This window comes from Petromyzon marinus, chromosome 51 (genome assembly GCF_048934315.1).
Source record: "Petromyzon marinus isolate PM22_M1 ecotype Great Lakes invasive population chromosome 51, UKy_Petmar_22M1.pri1.0, whole genome shotgun sequence".
In the NCBI taxonomy this organism is placed as follows: domain Eukaryota; kingdom Metazoa; phylum Chordata; class Hyperoartia; order Petromyzontiformes; family Petromyzontidae; genus Petromyzon; species Petromyzon marinus.
The window spans coordinates 3,221,556-3,243,717 of NC_133717.1; the positions used below are offsets into that span (position 1 = coordinate 3,221,556).

The window sequence follows — 22,162 nt, forward strand, 5'->3', positions numbered from 1 at the left end:
TGTTGATGTCCTTCATGAAGATGTACATCTTCATAAAGAAATAAATCCCTACAAGACGCGATGTAGAAGCAGATTGAGCTCCTCCTCTTCGGAACCAGCGGCTTCTGTGGTGACGGTGGACTGCTGAGTGTGACGTCACGTCCAACGTCAACGCGTGACGTCACCACCGGTCACGTGGGAGGCGCGCGTCTGTCACATGACCACGAGCAGCCTGGCCGGGATATCCAGGGCTGATGGTCTCTAAACACGAACGTGTTCGTCAATCACTCTGCGGACTTAAATGGAAAATACATTACAAATATAAGAGGCGAAGTTATCTTGCAGTAGCTCCTTATTTGATGAGTTATTTATTATTTATGCGGCATCACCAGGTAATATGTAGCGATATTTCTGGTGAACTCAGCCTCAAATGGGTGCCTAGTGCGGTGTCTAAACATCGTCTTTGGGGAGACAAAGGCGGTCGGGCGTGGTGCTGGCCACCCATCCCCCCTTTGTACGTGCAGGCTTTTAATAGGTGCTCGCAAACAGCACTTGCCCCAAATGTATGTTAAGGCTTTGTGTGTTTGGGGATCGGTAGTGTAGAAGGACAGGGAGAGATACAGAGTGTGTGAGAGAGGGACGGGGAGAGACACAGACAGTGACAGAGTGACAGAGAGAGACAGAGTGTGTGAAAGTGCGAGAGATGGACAGGGAGAGATGCAGAGAGAGTTAGTTTTAGAGAGACAGTAAGTGATGTAGCAGAGAGTGCGATTGACAATGCGTGTGTGGGAAAAAGAGAGGGACAGAGTGTGCAATGTGATGGAGAGTGTCTGTTCTTGAGACAGAGCGTGAGACGGAGTGAATCATTGAGAGAGAATGAGAGAGGGACAGAGAGTGTGTGTTTGCGTGAGAGGGAGAGACAGACACAGAGAAAAAGCGTGTGTGAGAGTTTGTGAGAGAAACAAATATGGGGAGCGGTAGTGTAGCGGTTAACGCGCTGCGCTACCTGGCGACCCAAGTCCCGATTCCCGCTCACGGACAACACCAGTGACGATAATCTGAACCGGTCCAGCACTTCCCCTAGGGCGACTCAGCCTAAAACGAGTACCTGGTGCGGTGTAGACATCGCCACTAGGGAGACAAAGGCGGTCGGGCGTAGTGCTGGCCACCCACTCCCTCGTGTGGCGTGTCGGCCTTCACGGGTTCTCACTAACAGCACTTCTCCCATTAATCTGTTAAGGCTATACGGGGGATCTATGTTTGTTGTTGAGAGAAACATGAATAGTGGGGAGCGATGGGGTGCATTGGTTAGTCCGCAGCGCTATAAACCCAGCAACACGAGTTCGATTCCCGCTAACACCAGTGACGATTATCTGAACCGATCTTGGGCCTCCCTAAGGTCGACTCAGCCTCAAATGAGTACCTGGTGTGGTAAGCATCGCAACTGCGGAGACAAAGGCGGTTTGCCATGGTGCTGGCCATGGAACACCTTGTGAACTCTTCCGGCCTTCATAGGTGCTCGCTACGAATAGATGATGCCTTACCATTAGCCCCACAAACACAAAGCACCTGCCTGGGTATTTTATTTCATAAAATGCTTCATACCTGGGTAGTGTGATTATGACTAGGAGCCCATGCCTCAATACGAATCACTCGAGCGGCAGTATATTTTCATTATCTGCGTAACGCTGGTGTGGAAGGAACTTGGTCTATCACTTCAAAGCTCTGGGTTTTCTCCACCACAGTTGTCACTTCTCTAAGCTTGCGAAATGTGGAGCCCTCGAATGGAACATCTGTGCCGGTTTTAAACATTCAGGCTAGCCTGCCTACAATCTAACCTGGGTTTAACCAGACGATTGTGTGAGCTCACAGAGCCTTCAAAGATCTGGATGCATTCCCATCATCAGTGAGCCCCTCTGTCAAGCGAGGGCTGAGTTGTCTGGGTCATATATCCTGCATGCACATCTACGGCATGCCGAATCAGCTTCTGTTTGACTACTTGGGTCTAAACAGGTGTGGCACAGGCTCGAAAAGAGATGGACTGATGTGGCACAAGACGATTTGGAACTGATTGGACTTGTTGATGACTTGTGCCAGCAGTGTCAAGATCGGCCCCTGTGGCGGAGGTTTTGATAGAAAGTCGTATAACTTTTTATAAGATCCCTAATCTAAAGATTTGACCAAAAGTCACCCAGGCACACACATGTTATACTTTACACATTTTAAATCTTTATTCACCAGATTACTATTAAGCATACATCGATTTCCAAATGCTTTAGATAAATTACGGATTGCTGTGGCAAATAGCATGTCGCTTTGTGTGAATCAGTTTTTAAAAAGAAAGTTTAAATTTCATTAGAGCAGCTTTCAGTCTTTCACATTATGAAGGATCATTGCCATTTTCAAACCCCAACTAGTAAACCATCTTACCCAATCAAATATGCCATGATTTTTGGAATACCACAAAAACAGTTAAAATGTTTTTTTTTATATATATATTTCCATAAAGTATTTTCTTCATTACATTTTACCATAGTTTTCTTATGCACACTATGACAATGGTTTTGATATCAGGCCATTTACACAGAGGCGTCTTAAGTAACTTTAATGTGACAAGCGAATTGCATCACAAACTTGTTTTTTTTGCAGCCTCCTTGTGCAAAACCACTCTTTTTTATGTAGTTATTAAACCAAAACTTACAAACTCATGGGCTGTGTTGACCAGGGAAGGTGAAGGTAAATCACCGATAACCTTGCCACGGACACACTCTTAGACAACCTCCATGAAGGACGTTCTCCCTGTGGAACGCATCATCTCGTCTGGATGCGCCGATCATTGCAGTGGTCCCCTAGAAGATCTATAGATCGCCTGAGTACCCCTACTGCTCAACAGCCATTGCAATTAATGTATGAGAGACGCGAGTTGATGGCACAGGTCAAAATATAACAAATAAATGCATCGTATATAGTTTAGACAGCAATTAATTTTGCTGTCATGTATAATCAGGTTGGGTCAAATATTTTAGACAGTCCATCAATTGTCCATTGTGTCAATGTTGACAGAATTAAGCAACATTGAAAAATATAAAGTTCTGTATTCATCTCCTGCCAATGCCAACAATCACCCTTCCACCTTGGTCCAGTGGTTTTTACATCATATGCATTTTTGCTCTGCCAGGCCCCATTACAGGTGTTGCAAAACCAAAATACCATGTAAACAACTATCAGAGTTGTCTGATTTGACCCAAAACCTTTGTTCATCTATTGACTTGCAAACCTTGTTACATTCTGGTGCAGTTAAAATATAGTATTCAGCGATATAAATGAACATTTTAACAACAATTTACAATGCGTTTATTTTTTACATATTGATTGCCTGCATCAATTATTTTGATTTACAGTTCCCATCATTAATATCCATGATCTATAGTATTATATCGGTGCAGGATGGTATAATAGACTACTGCATGTTCTGGTGAATCCAGTCCAAGAATTTGGTGACCCTGCTGTAAACACCTGGCTGGTAAGCCCGTGCACAGCCATAGCCCCCAGCTGGTGATTCCAGAGAGGTACCAGCGGCCGTTTGAGTCCTGGCAAACCAAGGGACCCCCAGAGTCTCCCTGCAACAGACACACACGACACCAATGTTAGAAGATGACTGACGAACAAGGAGGCCTGATGGAGCGATGATTACAGTGATCCAGTATAAGCAATGGCATGTCATGATACCAAAGAGGGGATGTCAAAAGGCCCGATAATTAGGTTTAAATGTTCAGTGCAAAGAGCAGTACAACTGAGGCCAGCTTGAAATGTTCAATGGGACTGGGATCTTGAATGAGGACATTTTTGTTGAAGGTCCAGTTGATGTTGGCCCACCCATGCTCCTTCCAGTCAATTGGCACCAAAATGTGTTCATGAATTGACTGGAGAATTTTGCTTTCCAAGATCCCCCTGCTGGAACATAATTGGGCCCATAATCGTTATGTGCTCCAGATGGTTTTAAGGCAAGAGAGTTGCATCTTGTTGGTTGTTATCGCAGCTCACCTGTCAGGTGTCCACCCCTCCTTCGAGGTACCCTGCACACAGCATCCTGTTGGTGATTAGAGATGGGCTATAGGCCTGCGGCCCTGGGGTGACGCACGTCTTCAAGATCTCTACTGAAGCCTCCTGAAGCTGGTCGGGTGTGTAGCCTGTTCAGTACAAGAATTCGTGTTGGAAACCGTGTTTCAGTTTCAGTTATTTATTTATTTTGGTATAGCCCTGTGAGCCATTCGGCTCTTGAATCGGGTGCAACCACAACAAATAAAAAAACAAAACACGAACAAGAAAACATCTTAAAGTGAAGTACTATATTTCATCAAGACTTAGATCGTGGTACATTTAAATGTTAACAACATATCACCTGTATATCAGCTTAATGCCTGTTACAGATATTCCTCGAGTACCAGAGAGCTCTGCTACCCGACTGCCATCATTATTCCAATGGATTTTTACAAAAAAATGTTTCCTAACAAAGATTTGGGCCTCCATTAAATCAAAGGAATTGTTCAGTAGAAGAGATGTGTATATTATATTTGTTTTTCATTATACAAACATTCCCCCGAAATAAAATAAATGTTCAACTATCGATTGTTTAACTTGTACCGTCGGAAAATAACATTGCACCGATTCATACATTAAAATCACGATACGTCTTGAATTGTGGGCATAGCAATGGATTTTTTGAATATTTGTATATGTTGTACATTAGAGGTGCTACATTTAACCCAACGTAAACAACTCAAGGGTTGTAATCCTGAGTTTAAACAGAAGGGAACTGCTTTCTATGAGAAGATCGATTTTATTAGAATGTTAATCGGGTCGTGTGGAGGCTCAAAACATGACAATACTGTGGTTGCTTTGTTCTTACACCATAGACACTGAGATATGGATAGTAAATAATCTCTCAAACTATGCTCTATTTAGTGGTCAAAGTATATTCTGAAATCACGTGTTTTCCCAGGTTTGGAATATTTCAATTATGGACTTACCACCTTCAGAAAGTTTTCCCCAACCAGAAATGAAGCATGATTTCCCTGGGTAGGGAAACTTCTGAAAGTGAGATGGGAGGCAAAACTGGCTCTATGTAATCAGTGAAGGAAACAAGTTCTGACAGCTCCATAAGAGCAATGTCATAGTCATGGCTGCTTCCGTTGTAGCGCTCGTGGATGAGGATTCTGTTGACGCTTCTGGCCACGACAGTTGAAGCGCTGAGATCGTTCTGAGAGTGCAGGCCCAGGTATACCGTCCAGGTGTTTGGGTTGTTACTAGGGGGTAAATACAGACACCACAGTCAGCATCAAATACCACAGGGCATTATGTTTTTTTTTACCAAGGTAAGCCTCATTGAGCCTCAGCACCTTTTCAGGAGGGTCCTCAATTGAGTAAATGGTGAGTCATTTTACAAAGTAAGAAAATTTGGACCCTGGTGCCAGCAGGCATCACAATTGCAAGTGCACGATGTAAAATCATACCTGAAAGTGAAGAAAATGAGATGCTTAAATTCCTCTTCCACTTATATTCATGCCTCTTTCTGCAATAAAATTCTACGAAAATATCTTCTAATGGTGTTGATTCATTGTGTGAGTGGGAGGAGCGGTGGTTCATTCGTTAGCACACTGCACTTACGAACCTGTTGAGCCACGTTTTAATTCCCAAGTGTGATTCCCAACCACAGATAACGTTATTCGTGACCAGTGTGGTGAGGTATGGTCAAACAATACCCCATGACCAAAATGGTGTGCGAAGGCCTTCATCCCAAAAGCGGTCTGTTAAAGTGCTACAAGTTGTGATTATTCAACTTGTCTGCTGTGTGTGTAACATTTAACAAATGCATACTTTTAAAGTATGACAAAGAAAAATAGGTGTTACCTTCATGGCAATAAACCAGGTGTTAATATGTTTAAACACCAAATAGATACCGTTAGCAATGAATCAAGTTTGTATTAACCACACGTACTTGTGGTGAACATGCAAACAAACATGCTCAGATAATATATGCATTGTCTTTTAAATGTATTGGCCTACACGAGAGACAGCCTTCTTTAGCACCTAGTTTCACCAGTGACAGACCAGAGAACGTCAAAAGGCGAACAGTACAAGGACAATGCACGTATCAGAGCATTTATAGCTCAGAGTAAAGTGTTCACAATACATGTGAAGCAACAGAAATGCTCACCTCTGGAAGCAATGAGCAGCACTCACAACCCAGCGGTCACTGAAGAGGGAGCCCCCACAGGTCAGTCTGTTGAAGTTGTGCAGGCTCTCTTGCCAGGGCCATTCTCAGAGCCTTGCTTCGTAGCCTCCCACGATCCGGCTGTTCACTCTGCGTTCTGCTACGGGGATCCAGCCACATTCTGAAAAACGACAAAACACAATAACTTCTATAATACAGTTTTTTTTGGGTTAGATCGCGTAAATATAGAAAAGTCTAGTCAAACCCGCCATCATTAGTACGAGTTGTCACGTAAACAGAACATGCCGATTCATCACTAGTACAGCACACCGGTGTGTTGGAGAGACAAGCTACAACATTTACAATCTGAGTACGACGTTTTGCTAGTAAATCTTGACTTAAAGTTTTCGTGACTGCAGGAATTCATATTCTTTGGGTCTTTCGGTAAAGTCACGTAGTTGGTTATTTTCTTTGAACCATCTACGTGACTTTACCGAAAGACCCAAAGAATATGTTTTGCTAGTAATCACAAATAGCTTCATCAGGTGACAGCCAGATTTGTGGAGAAGTCTAAATGTTTCGTTCCTTATATAGAGGCGTAGATGTGGTGATCACACTTATGCGCTCTTGCGCAAAGTGGGGGGGGGGGGGGGGGGAGAATTATGAGTCAACGTACATCATGCATGTGCATTATGAGAGCCCTTTCATCTTGTCCTTCCTGTCCATTCTGTGTATTAAAATAGCTGTACCAACGGTAATCCCTATTGAAATATGGTGCCCTTTACAGGCATGCATTTAAATAAAGTATTATTTGATTATTCTCTTCCACGCAGCACTAAGGAGGTAGCTATCTGAACGGTTACAATTATTTACAATTCTTTCAATATCGAAAGATTCTCTAATTAGTCTTGGCCAGTAGTAGCTGGTTTTGCACAGAACTTCAACATTTTCAAAATCAATTGAGTGTCCTTGTTGGCACACGTATTCTGCTACTGCTGACAGTTGTATTTGGGAGTATTTAATATTTCTCTGATGTTCTTTTCGTCTCGTGCTGATCATTCGTCCTGTTTGCCCAACATAACATTTGCCACATGTGTGTTTGCCCAACATAACATTTGCCAGGTATTTGACACATTAGGGCAGCTGACAGTTGTTGTATCTATAGGCCTTTTCCAAAATTGGTATTAATAATACTTGCCGGTAATTTTTTTATGAGTAAATAAATAACACCCGCTACGACAAGGACCAGTAAACAGCAGCTAGAGATAGTAAAAAGGCCAATAAAATAAATAAATAATAACCTCCGTTGCAAAGGGAGGTTAGTAACTATTTGAAAAATCTCCAGATTGCCAAAGGACAATTCACCTATTTGATGTAACACAGCCGCCCGCGGTCACCAAAAGGGAAGGGGGAATTCCAGGCTTCAGGGACCCCCCCTCCTCCGTCAGCCCGCTAAGTTGTGATGTCACGCGCACAAGCGAGTTTAAACAATTGTCCTCTTCTTTGGTATTAGAACAACGGTTAAAGTTCTAAACTCAACTACAAGGATAAGCTAACATTATCAATCCTCACACTCACTCCAATTAAAAACCAGGCCACAATCTACATCAGTGAATCATTACCCATTTATTAATTCGATACTAAATGACCAAAGCCTCAAGAATAGTTCTGGCAGTCAGAGTTATTTCTAAGTCAAAACGAATTCTCTAACCTCAGGACATCAGGAATAAAATAAATAAATAACTCGTACATAATAGCCCGGACCCTCGGACACAGGCGAGGAGCAAAAGTTAATACAATGTTTAATCACAAATCTTGGGGACAGACACAGATAATATTGATGCAATGTTACATCAAGGGTTATCGAGAAGGAATGAGGTGGAATGGGATGGGCTTACACAGCCAAGATAGACTGTGTTCCATAGGAAGGAGCCTCCCGGCCGCCTTCGTCTTCCCGCAGCGCGGGAGAGCAGGAATTTAACACCAGAGCGAGGGAAATTTATTATCGCGGGGGCCATCTGTACACACTGCGCTGGACTTAATGATACACACACGGACTACACCCCCCACCCCCCCCTACAACGCAGAGTGGGCATCTGTTTTTTTTCTCTCTCGCAAGAGATGCGGAGAGAGGAGAGAGAATTTCAAATTTAAGCTCGGCAAGGGACAGCGAGACGGCAGATCGGAAGAGGACATCAAGCCAGCTCCGAGGCATGGCCTCGAGACATTAGCAATGGGTGCTGTGTCCCGCAGAGAAGAGGCGCGAGGTGATGTTAGGTGCTGAGTTCGGCATGGACCGATAGAGTATCGCTGAAAGTTATTCTACATTCATCCTGATGTTTTGAGTCACCTGCAGAATCGAGGATTGTGATAAGCTGTATTGTACTAAGCTATCAGAGTTGTGTAAGAGGTGTGCAAAAACTATTTTCAAGTTTTGAGAGTGAGCGACAATAGCTCTCGACAGTTCAACAAGGCACAGCTCGGCGAGCGCCAGAAGAGGGCGGCGAGCGGCCGGCTCCAAGGGGCCCCGCGATCAACTGAGGATGGCGAGGCTCGCCGAGTAGCGATGTATCAACGAGCGTGAGTTCAGAGCTAAAAGACAAAGTATCGCTCAAAGACTTATTTCTACATCGAATGCCAGCTCCCAGCTGCAGCGCAACCAGCCGCCCGTGAGCAAGAGTGCCAGCGAACCAGCGGCGAGCGTGATCGTGCGCATCTCCACAGAGAGAGCGCGTGCGGCGCAGCTCATCATCCAGCAGCGGAAAGAGCCCGACCAGCCGCCCGTGAGCAAAAGAGTCAGCGACCAGCGGATCAGCTCAGCATCGGCCAGCGGAAGAAGACGGCGACCAACCTGAAGACCAGCCAACCAACGACGCAGAAGAAGACTCTACAACTCGCCCAGAATGGCGAGACTCGCTGTTAGCGACATGCTACGCCGTGCGAATGCAGCACCATCAGAAGAAGTATCGCTCGAAAAGCATTCCGCTCTGAACCTCGACTCTCAAGGGTCACTGCAGTGATAGCTAAGCTGACGAGAATCCCAGCATCAGCCACCAGAGGGCGGTCATCGCCAGAGAGAGCGCCACCAAGCGACGCCAACGGCGAGCACCTTCGCCAACAGCAACAGACGAGCTGCGGGCGCCGTCTGCCGACGGATCATCGCGCCTACAGCGCACCGTGTCAACTCGTCCACCTGCTGCGGGGCCGAACTCTGGCCGACCGCGTGAAAGAAGAAAACCCCGCTGTTCGTATGATATGCACTCTGCCCCACACTGCCACCACACCACCTGGCGTCTTCTTGACGCAAAGAATTGATTCCGAACACTGGTCCACTCAACCCAATTCATATCACTCAACACACACACACGAACCATTAAGTGAACCATCAGTGGCCGCGAAAGCGTCGCGGCTCACCGAGTGATGAGAATACGTCGTTTTAAGTACATTAATTTTTTTTGTTATTTGTACTTCCAATCGCATAAATTACCAATAGATTCATCAATATAAATAAAGCCTTTGAAACCTTCGCCACGAAACTCTACGCTCACGGGGAAATGAGTGTGTAAACCGGTTTCCTTATCAGACAATCTTGTCCACAAATTAATTAAAGTTCGGCCCAAGTTAAGGATCTCGTGGGAGAACACGCACACCATCGCACGCCCTTACTCTAAGCCATTTCTTTAATTATATAATATTGCCAATGAATCTATTTACGTATATTAGTGCCTTAGAGAATAATAATTGTTTTGACTGCCTTTTCGCATGAATATCGTCGGATGAACTTTTAAGGCCTTTTTATTCGTATTTTCCGTATGCTCGTGGTACTCAGAGGAAATAATCAATTGTTCTGTTACCCAATTAACAACGTGATTATTGAGGGTTGAAAAGATGGATAAATGAATGAACATCGCCTGTAGTACTGTGCTGACAATTTCAAGTACAAGAATTTGCATATTAGAGTGTTAAGGTTTTTGTTTAGAATAGAGCGCATGCATGTTTTAACGACTCTCTCTATCACCAATTAAGCTCGCGTTACGCGGTGGAATTAATCATGTGTGTTGTTGCTGTGTTGAAAATTCCCAGTTCGAGAGTTCGCATGTAAAGTTAAGGTTTCGTTTAGAATAAAATTGACTAACGCAGAAGTGGTTGCATGTTTCTTTCCTGATTTCATGCGTAATAATGTTAGTTATAAGAACTGTATCCTGCGTTGCGATCTGAATTTGGAGACCTGACATAAACACACTAATACATACTCCGTATATGTTAAAGCGAGAATAATTGTATTACCGAGCGTTAATACGAACCTACAGTGAGGGAAAAAGTATTTGATCCCCTGCTGATTTTGTACGCTTGCCCACTGACAAAGAAATGATCAGTCTATCATCTTAATGGTAGGTTTATTTGAACAGTGAGAGACAGAATAACAACAACAAAATCCAGATAAACGTATGTCAAAAATTTTATAAATTGATTTGCATTTTAATGAGGGAAATTAGTGTTTGACCCCTCTGCAAAACATGACATAGTACTTGGTGGCAAAACCCTTGTTGGCAATCACAGAGGTCAGACGTTTCTTGTAGTTGGCCACCAGGAGGGATTTTGTCCCACTCTTCCTTGCAGATCTTCTCCAAGTAATTAAGGTTTCGAGGCTGACGTTTGGCAACTCGAACCTTCAGCTCCCTCCACAGATTTTCTATGGGATTAAGGTCTGGAGACTGGCTCGGCCACTCCAGGACCTTAATGTGCTTCTTCTTGAGTCACTCCTTTGTTGCCTTGCTTGGCCGTGTGTTTTGGATCATTGTCATGCTGGAATACCCATCCACGACCCATTTTCAATGCCCTGGCTGAGGGAAGGAGGTTCTCACCCAAGATTTGACGGTACATGGCCCCGTCTATCGTCCCTTTGATGCGGTGAAGTTGTCCTGTCCCCTTAGCAGAAAAACACCCCCAAAGCATAATGTTTCCACTTCCATGTTTGAACGTGGGGATGGTGTTCTTGGGGTCATAGGCAGCATTCCTCCTCCCCCAAACACGACGAGTTAAGTTGATGCCAAAGAGCGCTATTTTGGTCTCATCTGACCACAACACTTTCACCCAATTGTCCCTTGAGCAGGGGGATCTTGCGGGCACTGCAGGATTTCAGTCCTTCACGGCGTAGTGTGTTACCAATTTTTTTCTTGGTGACTATGGTCCCAGCTGCCTTGAGATCATTGACAAGATCCTCACGTGTAGTTCTGGGCTGATTCCTCACCGTTCTCATGATCATTGCAACTCCACGAGGTAAGATCTTGCATGGAGCCCCAGGCCGAGGGAGATTGACAGATCTTTTGTGTTTCTTCCATTTGCGAATAATCGCACCAACCATTTGCGAATAATCGCACCAACTGTTGTCACCTTCTCACCAAGCTGCTTGGCAATGGTCTTGTAGCCCATTCCAGGCTTGTGTACAATCTTGTCCCTGACATCCTTGGAGAGCTCTTTTTTGTCTTGGCCATGGAGGAGAGTTTGGAATCTGATTGATTGATTGCTTCTGTGGACAGGTGTCTTTTATACAGGTAACAAGCTGAGATTAGGAACACTCCCTTTAAGAGTGTGCTCCTAATCTCAGCTCGTTACCTGTATAAAATACACCTGGGAGCCAGAAATCTTTCTGATTGAGAGGGGGTCAAATACTTATTTCCGTCATTAAAATGCAAATCAATTTATAACATTTTTGACATGCGTTTTTCTGGATTTTCTTGTTATTCTGTCTCTCACTGTTCAAATAAACCTACCATTAAAATTATAGACAGATCATTTCTTTGTCAGTGGGCAAACATACAAAATCAGCAGGGGATCAAATACTTTTTTCCCTCACTATAGACAACGAGCGAGTTACTCTGGCATGCTTGCATCACACTGGCATAACCTCATACGACTAATTGTATGATCCCGATTGATAATCTGACCATCGTCAGCGAGGCGGGGCCTGATTATCATAACGGCTCGCATTAGCATAATCGCACCACTCGCATGAATTAATACAATTATATCTCGAATTAGCATTATTTATGCACATAATTACATCAATCAACATACATTCAGATAATTACGCAAACTTCAAATTTCATTTAATTTTTATTATTTTCATCAAAATTTTCATACCCGACATATACAACACAGTGCAAAATGAGATCAGGCAGCTTCTTTGGTTCTTTCGGTAAAGTCACATAGAATGAGAATAAAATAATAAATTGATAAAATAAAATAACACAATAATATTCTCACGACGTTTCGGCCACAACACAAGCGGCCTTCATCAGGTGAAGGGACGAGACTGTCTGGAGGACAGCGCTGGAGTGAAAAAGCCACGCTCAGATCGCGACCTTTAAGCGGTGTGAGAAGAAAACAAAGCGCCTTGACAAAGGAATTAGCATAGAATTTAGCATTGAAATAGCTAAGTTAAAGCATACACATCCGCAGAGGCACCCCTTGACAAAGGAATTAGCATAGAATTTAGCATTGAAATAGCTAAGTTAAAGCATACACATCTGCAGAGGCACCCCTTGACAAAGGAATTAGCATAGAATTTAGCATTGAAATAGCTGAGTGATTAGCTTGTAACTGGTCACAGAAATAGCTATGTTAAAGTCAGAGCATACACATTCACCAAGGCACCTAGTACAAATCAAACAGGAGAACTTAGCATTGAAATAACTAGGCGAATTTAGCATTGAAAAAACTGAGTGATTAGCTTGACTGGTCACAGAAATGGCTATGTTGAAGTCAAGGCCTACACATCTAAGCTATTCACAGTAACTGGGTATACACTACAATATATAATGAATACTATATAGTGAACCAATAAAAAACTAAAATATAAATTACCTCAATGTTATCAATCTGCCGTCCCCCGCATCTGCGATTAGCGTTAGTTTTGTTCTTAAAAAGTTACCAAAACTGTCAGCTCACCCATCACCTAACGCTGCGCTATTACTGCGTGTGCCCGCCAGACGTGACCCATCAGTGGCTCTTCACAAATGTTTTTCAGAGGGGGGCACTTTCGCCGATAAGACATCATCAGTGTGAGTGCCGCCACACATTTGAAGCCATTGGGGGTTTGACAGCAGCACGATGATGGTGGGGGGTGTTGTCACCATTTGTGTTTTGTTGCACAGGTCGCTGGCTACCAGCTTTGCGTAAGTCGCTCACTACACGGGCCCCAAGGTTGTGTGCGTGACGGCCAGGCCATGTTCGTGACAGCTGCGCTTCGGTTCATCGTGGATGTTGTTTTGTGCGCTTACGCAGCGGCATTGCCCAGGACCCGGGAGCTATGATGATGACACGTGCCGGGATTTCTGTCGGAGCAGATCTAGTGGTGGGACGGCGTCTTTCTCCTCTCCCACACACCAAGGTGAGGAGAGAAAAGAAAATAAATATTCGCGATCAAACAACGACTTTGTAAAAACACCTGCAACGGGGTAACACTTGCGCAGTTAAAACTACAACCACGCCGGGTGAAGTAAGGCGGTGGAAAACGTTCAGTTTGTGTTGAGTTGTGTTGTTGAGCTGTGCTTTGTGTTGCTTTCGGTAGTTGTAGTCGCGCAGTGCGTGGTGGTTGTTGTTGTTGTTTGTTGTGGTTGTGGCTGTAATGGTTGTGCAGGAATGCCTCGATATGCGAACATTCGAAATGCGAAGTTTCAGTGTAACGAACTTTGCATTCATTACCGTTATTTTAATGGAAAAAGGTAAATAATAAATACAAACTTTCATCAATAAATATTGAATTCATCGGTCTCTGGTGCAATATAAATATGAATAAAATTACGTTTCTTAACTAAGTTTATTTTTTTATCAATGTCGGTTTTTAATTTTTATACCATACAATATTAAATGTTTTTTTCAATATACATTGTCCTTTGTTTTCAATACGAATGGTTAGTTCTAAAATGTTTATTCGCGTAGTTTTAAATAGTAAGGTACGAAGGCTGGGAGCGCATCCTCATCCTACTGTGATACGTTATTCAATATATGAAGTTTCAATATACGAACGAATCTCCAGGAACGCATTTACTTCGTATATCGAGTTATTACTGTCGTTGTTGTGGTTGTGGATTTTGTTGTAATTGATTTATGTATGTACAGTATGTTGAACTTCTTTCGCACCGTACGTAGCCGACCGTACTTATCGGAGGTGCGGGGGAAGACAACAAGCTATGCACAAAAAGCAGTTCTACGCAAATGCGTTTTCATTGTAGATGATGTCAAAGTGCACAGCTCCAGTGGTTTCCTAATATCGGAAAGGAAGAGCGTTCCAGACGGCCGTAGATGCTCATCTGAAAACGCGCGATGCAGTGACCGTCTTTGTTCGATGGTTTGCCAAAAGCCACCGCTGCGTGGATGGCGGAAGTTCGCGCGATGGTTGTTGAGGTAGTTGTGGTTAATGCCGTGAGGGTTGATGTCATGTTAGTTGCAATAGAGGTTGTGGTTGTGGCTGTCGTTTTAATAAATGGCCCTTGTCATGTTTGTAGCTGTGGTAATAGTCACGGTTGTGCTTGATGTTGTTGCGATAGTAGTCATGTCAGTTGTTTTAGTTGTAGGCCTCGTAGAAGTCGTAGTAGTTGCTACAAGTCGTGATTGCGTCTTCTGGTCCAACACCATGTGAGACGAGGCTCTAAAGAAAGCTGTCTCGGGTGTGGACCAATCAATTTCAAGCACAGTGCCAATACATTATCAGAGTTGTTGTTTTTTGTTTGCGTTCCGACCGCAGGTATTGTGGTCAATGTAAACATGACTCCTTGCAAAAAAAAGGTGTCAGTTTTGTTGCCAGATAAAAGGGTAAAAAACCAATTATCATATTTTGTTACTGGCAAATGAGGTTTCCAATGGTGTAAATGCTTACCCCGAGCTCTCATACTCTGATGGTGCATTGTCTTTGAGTTGTGCGCCTTTTGGCGTCTTCTGGTCCAACACCATGTGAGATGAGGCTCTAAGAAAGCTGTCTCGGGTGTGGACCAATCAATTTCAAGGACAGTGCATACATTATCAGAGTTGTTTTTTGTTTGCGTTCCGACCGCAGGTATTGTGGTCAATGTAAACATGACTCCTTGTAAAAAAAGGTGTCAGTTTTGTTGCCAGATAAAAGGGTAAAAAACCAATTATCACTATACGTGACCTCAAAGTACGCCTTTCATAGTGCAGGCGCTGTGGTGACATCACCACGACTTAGTGGTGAGCAGCGGCTGCTGTTGTTGAGGAATAACTTAATGGGGACCAGTGGGCAGGGGTGGAGCCACAGGGGGGGCTGGGGGGGGGGCGGAGCCACAGGGGGCCTGGGGGGGGCTGTGCCCCCCCTGAAATTTTGAGAAAGTCGGTAATCGGGATAACCGGATATTCGGCTGCTGCAAAATGCTGGCTGCCACCTTGTGCTGCCCTGCAGGCTGCTTGAGCGGCAGCCTTTCGAACTTATCAAACTTATTAGCCACATCAGCGGCTCCGACCTATTAATAAACTCCGCGTTCAAATCCAATAAACTTTGCTTTATACATTTGTGGCGCCCATTGGAAAACATGCACTAGATATCTCAGAATATTGAAGTCAGCCCCTCCAAAGTCAAAATCCTGGCTCCACCCCTGCCGGTGGCACAGTGGTTAGCGCACTCTCCTGTGAACCTGGTAAACGGAGTTCAATGCCCACTTAATACAAATAACAGTGGTGCATATTTTAACAGGTCTTGGGCCTTCACGAGGCAGACTCAGCCTTAAAATGAAGTACAGGACATTGTACTGATGTTATACATTCTTATAAAATGGTTACAATCTGTATTATCACTTTTACCAATACCCCAATGAAGCCCTCCTACTGAAGAAATAAGGGTGTTGGAAACTGATTCTTTAAGTGAGCGCTAAGCGAGCGGTCTGTACTGAGTACACCGCTATCTGGAGAGATCCACAATTTAATTCAGTCACCAAACAAGAATGCTTTAAAAAAAATGTCACAACTACAGCCAAAATGTATAATATAATGAATATGTATTTACAATACAGAAAATCACGGTTTTGATACAAAAATAAATGTTGTGGTCAGGGTCCATTTGGTGGGGCGCTGGTTCTGGATGACGCCTGATCACCGAAACGCCTCCCCCGGAATCTTCCCTGCTTCCTGACGACGGGAACGACGATTGGCGACCGTGCAGGAGCCGCAGCCAAAATCGGAGCAGTGATTGCAATGAGGGAATGAGGAGAGGAGGGAACAGAGTGGAGAGGGAGACAAGCGGCATCATTAGCGACGGTCGCCAAAACGTGAACACGCCGGTGCAGTTGCGATTACGTGTGTCGGTCAGGATTGTGGGCGGCACGGTACTCACGTAGAGGTGGATAAAGTCGTCGGCCGCTTTGGAGAAATTCCAATTGTTCCGCTCCAGGCATCTGTGGAGGCGAGCGCGGACAGGAGGCAAAGAGAACGTCAGTGCCTTTTTTCCACAGTCCAGCTTGCAAATCTAGTGCCTGGGCTGTGGACCAGATTCCTATGGCCAACTGAAACGGGTTCATGCCAGCTCCCGGTGAGAATCGATTGTGCAGCCCCATTACACAGTGCCATTTGGCTCGCTTCCCGATGGGAGCCGCACGCTTGGAATAGCGCCGTCGCGAGATCACGGGGTCAACGCAGCAGAGACGCACCGTCAAGTCGCCCAATGTGTTTGTACAAAATTTGTCGAAACGTACAAAAAATTATCGTTTAAACTCGGGACTGGAGTAAGCCACCTCAAGCATACATTGTCTCCTTAATAATCTTTACAAAATGACTGACGCTTTCCTCTGTCTGTGGACAAAAGGGGTAGGGGGGAGTGAAGGGGCAAGAAGGACATAACAGTCCGAGTCCAAAGACTCTGGTGCCCCTCTAAGGGTTTGGCAGAATAAATGGCTCCTGCTGGGCTGTGTCTGATTACTCTTGCAATCAAGCATGACATCATGCGTGTGTGCACGTGTGTGTGGCTGTAAGACAGTTCCCACGTGCTCTCGCCCACCTTTGCGACCACTCCGGTGTCATGTGGGATGTTTCAGCGAATGAATTGACTGTCTCCTGCTGGGACGAGGTGAGCGCAGTAAGCGGGCAGCTGCTGGATGTCGCTGATGTTGAGGCGAATGCAGGGGGCATCTCACTTGAAAGAGCTTCGCGGATGAACATCCGCTCACTCGCGACAGATGGCCTGCCGGGTGTTAACACAAGCAGGTCAATAAAAATAATAACACATTACTTAGTTAAACAGCAAGCTAATGGAGCACCTGAAGGAAACACACATGGGCAAGGGGTCAACACTCTATCCCATACAGAAGACAAGATGGAGATTAGTCCACACTTGCTGTACTGCCTTCTGGAAAGTCAAGAGTATGTAACCTCGTTAAAGAAGCAAAGGAATGGGAGAGGGAGCAGAGGAAAGGGAAGCAGGAAAGCGCGTATTGTCTGTGTGTGAAAACATGGTGTGTGTTTGTGGCTATGTGTATATGATGTGTCATGTAGCCCGTATGCCCAGCGACTGCATGCCTAAACAGCTTTTGTTCGGCTGGATAGAGGGGGCTAAATGGGCGCGGAATGGGCTAGAGAAGAGATGGAGTGATTTGGTATAAGAGGACGTGGATCTGAGTGGACTTGCCGATGACTGGTACCAGCCGTGTTAAAATCGGCCTCTGTAGAGGAGGCTCGTTAAGAATGCTACTGGGTAGTTGGAGGCAGTCGCCCTCCAACAACAATGGGGGAGGAGTGACGCTCAAAACAACGAGCGGAGCGCTGGGTGGCCAAAGCACAGCAAGTTGGCATAGTAGGGGGCACAGGTGGTGCATTGGCCAGCCATCTCAGTCGACCCGTAGCACGTGGGTCTGCCCCGTGACCTCCTGCCAGTGGGCATTCGACACTTCGCGTGGCCTCAATATGCACATAGGCTGGCACAAGCGCCGTGGTGACATCACTGCCACTTAGTGGCGAACGGCGGTTGTTATGATGTGTTGGGTCATGGTGCAAGTGACTCACCTGCCGTCCATGGTTGGCACCAATTGCACCACCCGCCAAAACATCTTCACAGACTCTTGGCAATTCTTGGCTGAGGATCGACACACACGACAAAGGTGCACGGGCGTCAAGAGAGAGCCACGCCATTAGCATAAACCGCATGGCAGGATCAATTAGAATGGTGAGGTGGTGCTTATGGCATGCAGTGCAGAATGCACCTGGTGTAGTTAAATGCCATGTCAGTGATGCTGTTGATGATGCTACTGCTGATGACGAAGCTGATGGTGAATGTGACTATGCAAATACTCACTCTCTTTGAAGAAGCCGTGCACGGTGAAGTTGACCTGGGTATCCTGTAAAGTGAGAGTCACAAGTAAACACGACCGCCCATCATTTTTAAGCAACCCAAGAGGTGGAGACTGCAGGGTTGGAGTCTCGGCCAGGGTTAGTGCTGTGGCTAGAGTAAGTGTGAGTCTTGGCTTGTGTTAGTGTCAAGGTTTGAGAGAGAGAGAGATGTTGCTAGGGATTATAATGGGATCGAGTGTCAAGTCTAGGGATAATGTATATTTAAGGCCAAGAAGATGGCTTTAATCTCTCTTACGAGTTACGTTTCACTTAATAATTCACGTTTAATCTTGGAAAGGTGGATATATTTACATAGATATAAGGGTATCAAAGAATAAGTCAAAATAATTATAGTAAAAATTCTAAGTATAAATTGAGGGCTTGTGCACAGGAAAGGTTTGTAACTCAGACCGCATAAGCTCAGCAATTTGTGTTTAAGCAGAGCCAGCGGCTATGTCAATGAGGGCGCTTTGGTGCAAGGCCACGGCTCACCGTGCCACGGCTGACGGTGGTGGTGAAGGAGGACATATCGTGATGCTTGTGCGTCAGCTCTTTGATTAAGTCCTCCGCCGTCAGCTGCTCGCACTTGAGCTGTGCTGTGGGATGAGGGGGCAGGAGGGCAACAAAACTGTGGTGATACGAGTGGCGACATATATGCGCATGTTAAACTTCTTTTGCACTGTACGTAGTCAACTGTTGCATTGGAGGTGCGGAGCAAGGAGAAAAAAACTGCAAGGCGCACGGTGACAGAATGACATGAGCGGTGACACAGTGACGCGCGGATCTGCAAACATCACTCGTGACCAACACTCACGTGAATCTTCTGGGGTCGGCTTGTCTGTACCCTCCTCTCCCAGGCTGCTCCTGGAGGTAGAAACGAGATCCGGATTTTGATTTAAAGCTTTCGTGACTGCAGTAATTCATATTCTTAGTTTTTTCGGTAAAGTCACGTTGAAGAAAAACAACAAAATAACAAAATATATATAAAACAATAAAAAATTCTCACGACGTTTCGACCATAACTCAAACGGTCATCATGATGATGATTTAATTCCATTTTAGAAGCCATATTTCATTTCGAAGCATTTAAAGCAAGCTTCTGATTGGCTGCTTGCGGCTATGTGAAAAACTCCACATGTTTCGGCGCACTTTAAATGGCCTGCTCTCTGATGACGCTATAGAAGTTGTCATTAATGCTTATAACTGCCTGTACCAATGATAAGCAATGTAACACGTATTCTTGGTTGTTTCGGTAAAGTCATGTAGAAGGGAAATAATAAAATAATAAAATATTAACCAATAAAATTATCGCGACGTTTCAACTGCAACACAAGCAATCATCATCAGGTGTGAAAACCAGAGCAAGAAAATGTTTCACACCTCATGATGATTGCTTGTGTTGCAGTCGAAACGTCGTGATAATTTTATTGTTTTATATTTTTATTATTTTATTGTTTCCCTTCTACGTGATTTTACCGAAAGAACCAAGAATATGAATCCCTGCAGTCACGAAAGCTTGAAATCAATATTCACTGTAACATGGTCTCTCGAGAGTGGTCTGTGGCAAATACCAATTCATCCTTTCATGTGACAGCCTTGCTGGCCAGTTTGTGAGTGTGTGTGTGTTTGTCAGCTCACTCTGAGGGGGTGTAGATGGTGATGAGGGCATCCTTTTGATACTTCTTGAGCAGACCCTCGCGGTCTGCGGTATCATAAAGACCGTAGTACCTGCCAATGCACACGCAATGCACTTTAATCACCGAGTGCGTAGCCAACCATTGATTCATAATGTCAACTCAATTATTTTGTTCACGATGCAAGTATACAGTCGTGCTTGTGATGATAAAAGAGTCGCAATGAATTGTTGCATAAATAATTGGATGATGCAGTGGTGTAACAGTTATTACGCTGGACTTGCAAATCAGAGGTTGCCAGTGTAATGTTCTGTAAGCGAACGTTGAAGCAAAGGTGCAAAGTGATTGAATCCCCCCACCTCTGTCCAGCCAGCTGTCCACCACAGTTAGTTCAATTGGCAGTGTTGGGGTCAAGTGTGGGTACTCCCTATCCTTCCAAGATGTCCGGCCATTGTGGAAGACTAGGCCAAATACACGATAGAGTGTTCTCTACAGCTCTCCCTTTAGTGGAGTAGAATGCGCAAGGAATTACAGGGCTGCACTTTGATATACAATGATAAATTCATGATAGAATTAAGATAATGGGACTTATCTGTAGAAGGAAGGTAGTACATCCGGAAAACGGTAATAACGAGAGACACGTGGCTTAAACAAAATATGCAGCGTAAAGAAACCATTCTAACTGATAAGAAAAGTAAGTGGGTTTGAGCAGAACACACTGGCAGAAGGAATAATGGCCATTAGTCTAGACTAAGTACTGGGTGATCCAGGAGTTGGAGCGTATAAATGAGCTTGTCTATCGATTGTAGGTAGGTTATTCTATTGCAGGGCAGTTGTATAGTGATGGCTTGGGGAAGCATTAACCTAGCAGTGCATTGATCATTCCTGATGATGATGAAATATTACATAAAAGCATAGGCTGGGATACCCTCGTGTCTGAGTGAGTGCATGGAATTGGAAGGCTCCTTACTCCTTGAGGAAGTTCGCGATGAGGCCTTGAATGTCGGCAGAGGTGGGCGGCAGAGCGATGGGAGGCTGAGCTGTGGGTGGCAGAGCTGTGGGTGGCAGAGGTGTGGGTGGCAGAGGTGTGGGTGGCAGAGGTGTGGGTGGCAGAGCTGTGTGTGACTGAGGTGTGGTTGGCAGAGGTGTGGGTGGCAGAGGTGTGGGTGGCAGATGTGTGGGTGGCAGAGGTGTGGGTGGCAGAGGTGTGGGTGGCAGAGGTGTGGGTGGCAGAGGTGTGGTTGGCAGAGGTGTGGGTGGCAGAGGTGTGGGTGGCAGAGCTGTGTGTGACTGAGGTGTGGTTGGCAGAGGTGTGGGTGGCAGAGGTGTGGGTGGCAGATGTGTGGGTGGCAGAGGTGTGGGTGGCAGAGGTGTGGGTGGCAGAGGTCTGGGTGGCAGAGGTGTGGTTGGCAGAGGTGTGGGTGGCAGAGGTGTGGGTGGCAGAGGTGTGGGTGGCAGAGGTGTGGGTGACAGAGGTGTGGGTGGCAGAGCTGTGGGTGGCAGAGCTGTGCGTGGCAGAGCCATGGGAGCCCGATCTTCGCGAGGCTGAGCCTTGCGAGGTCGAGCCGTGGCTGGGAGAGCTGTGGGTCGCTCAGCTGCGGGAAGCACAGTCGGAGGCTGAGCAGAGGGTGCCATGACTTTGGGCACCATCATGGACATGGATGCGGGTGGCTGTGGCAGCTCAGCTTCTTCCTGTTGGTAACAAACAATGATGGTAATGAAGGTAATTACGATGATGTGAGTGGTGGTGATGAAGTTGATGTCAATGGTGAGTATGATGGTGTTGAGAGTAATGATAGATGTGATGATAACTTCTGATGTGCTAACACGTACAATCTGGTGTACCAACACATTCTGATGTATCAACACAGACACATTCTAATGTACCAACACGTAAACAATCTGATATACCAACATACAATCTGATGTACCAACACGTACACACAGAACGACGGTGAGAGCAGAGCAGCCGCGTGCCGGCTGTATGCATGGCCTCCTCACCTCG

General features: G+C 45.3%; 1 protein-coding gene and 2 long non-coding RNA genes across 3 annotated transcripts in view; 1 reads left to right on the forward strand and 2 right to left on the reverse strand.

Annotated features, from left to right (window-relative positions):
* The window catches only part of LOC116953342 (cubilin-like), a 584,401-nt gene that overhangs the window by 508,033 nt on the left and 54,206 nt on the right, over window positions 1–22,162 (forward strand). The gene's annotated exons all lie outside the window — the stretch shown is intronic.
* On the reverse strand, window positions 4,314–6,370 carry LOC142931225 (uncharacterized). Its single transcript, XR_012947232.1, has 2 exons — window positions 6,197–6,370; window positions 4,314–5,285 (listed from the first exon to the last, which is right to left on the reverse strand). It is a non-coding gene; the product is annotated as an uncharacterized LOC142931225 (long non-coding RNA).
* Window positions 16,187–16,638, reverse strand: LOC142931224 (uncharacterized). The gene is made up of 2 exons (XR_012947231.1): window positions 16,539–16,638; window positions 16,187–16,333 (listed from the first exon to the last, which is right to left on the reverse strand). It is a non-coding gene; the product is annotated as an uncharacterized LOC142931224 (long non-coding RNA).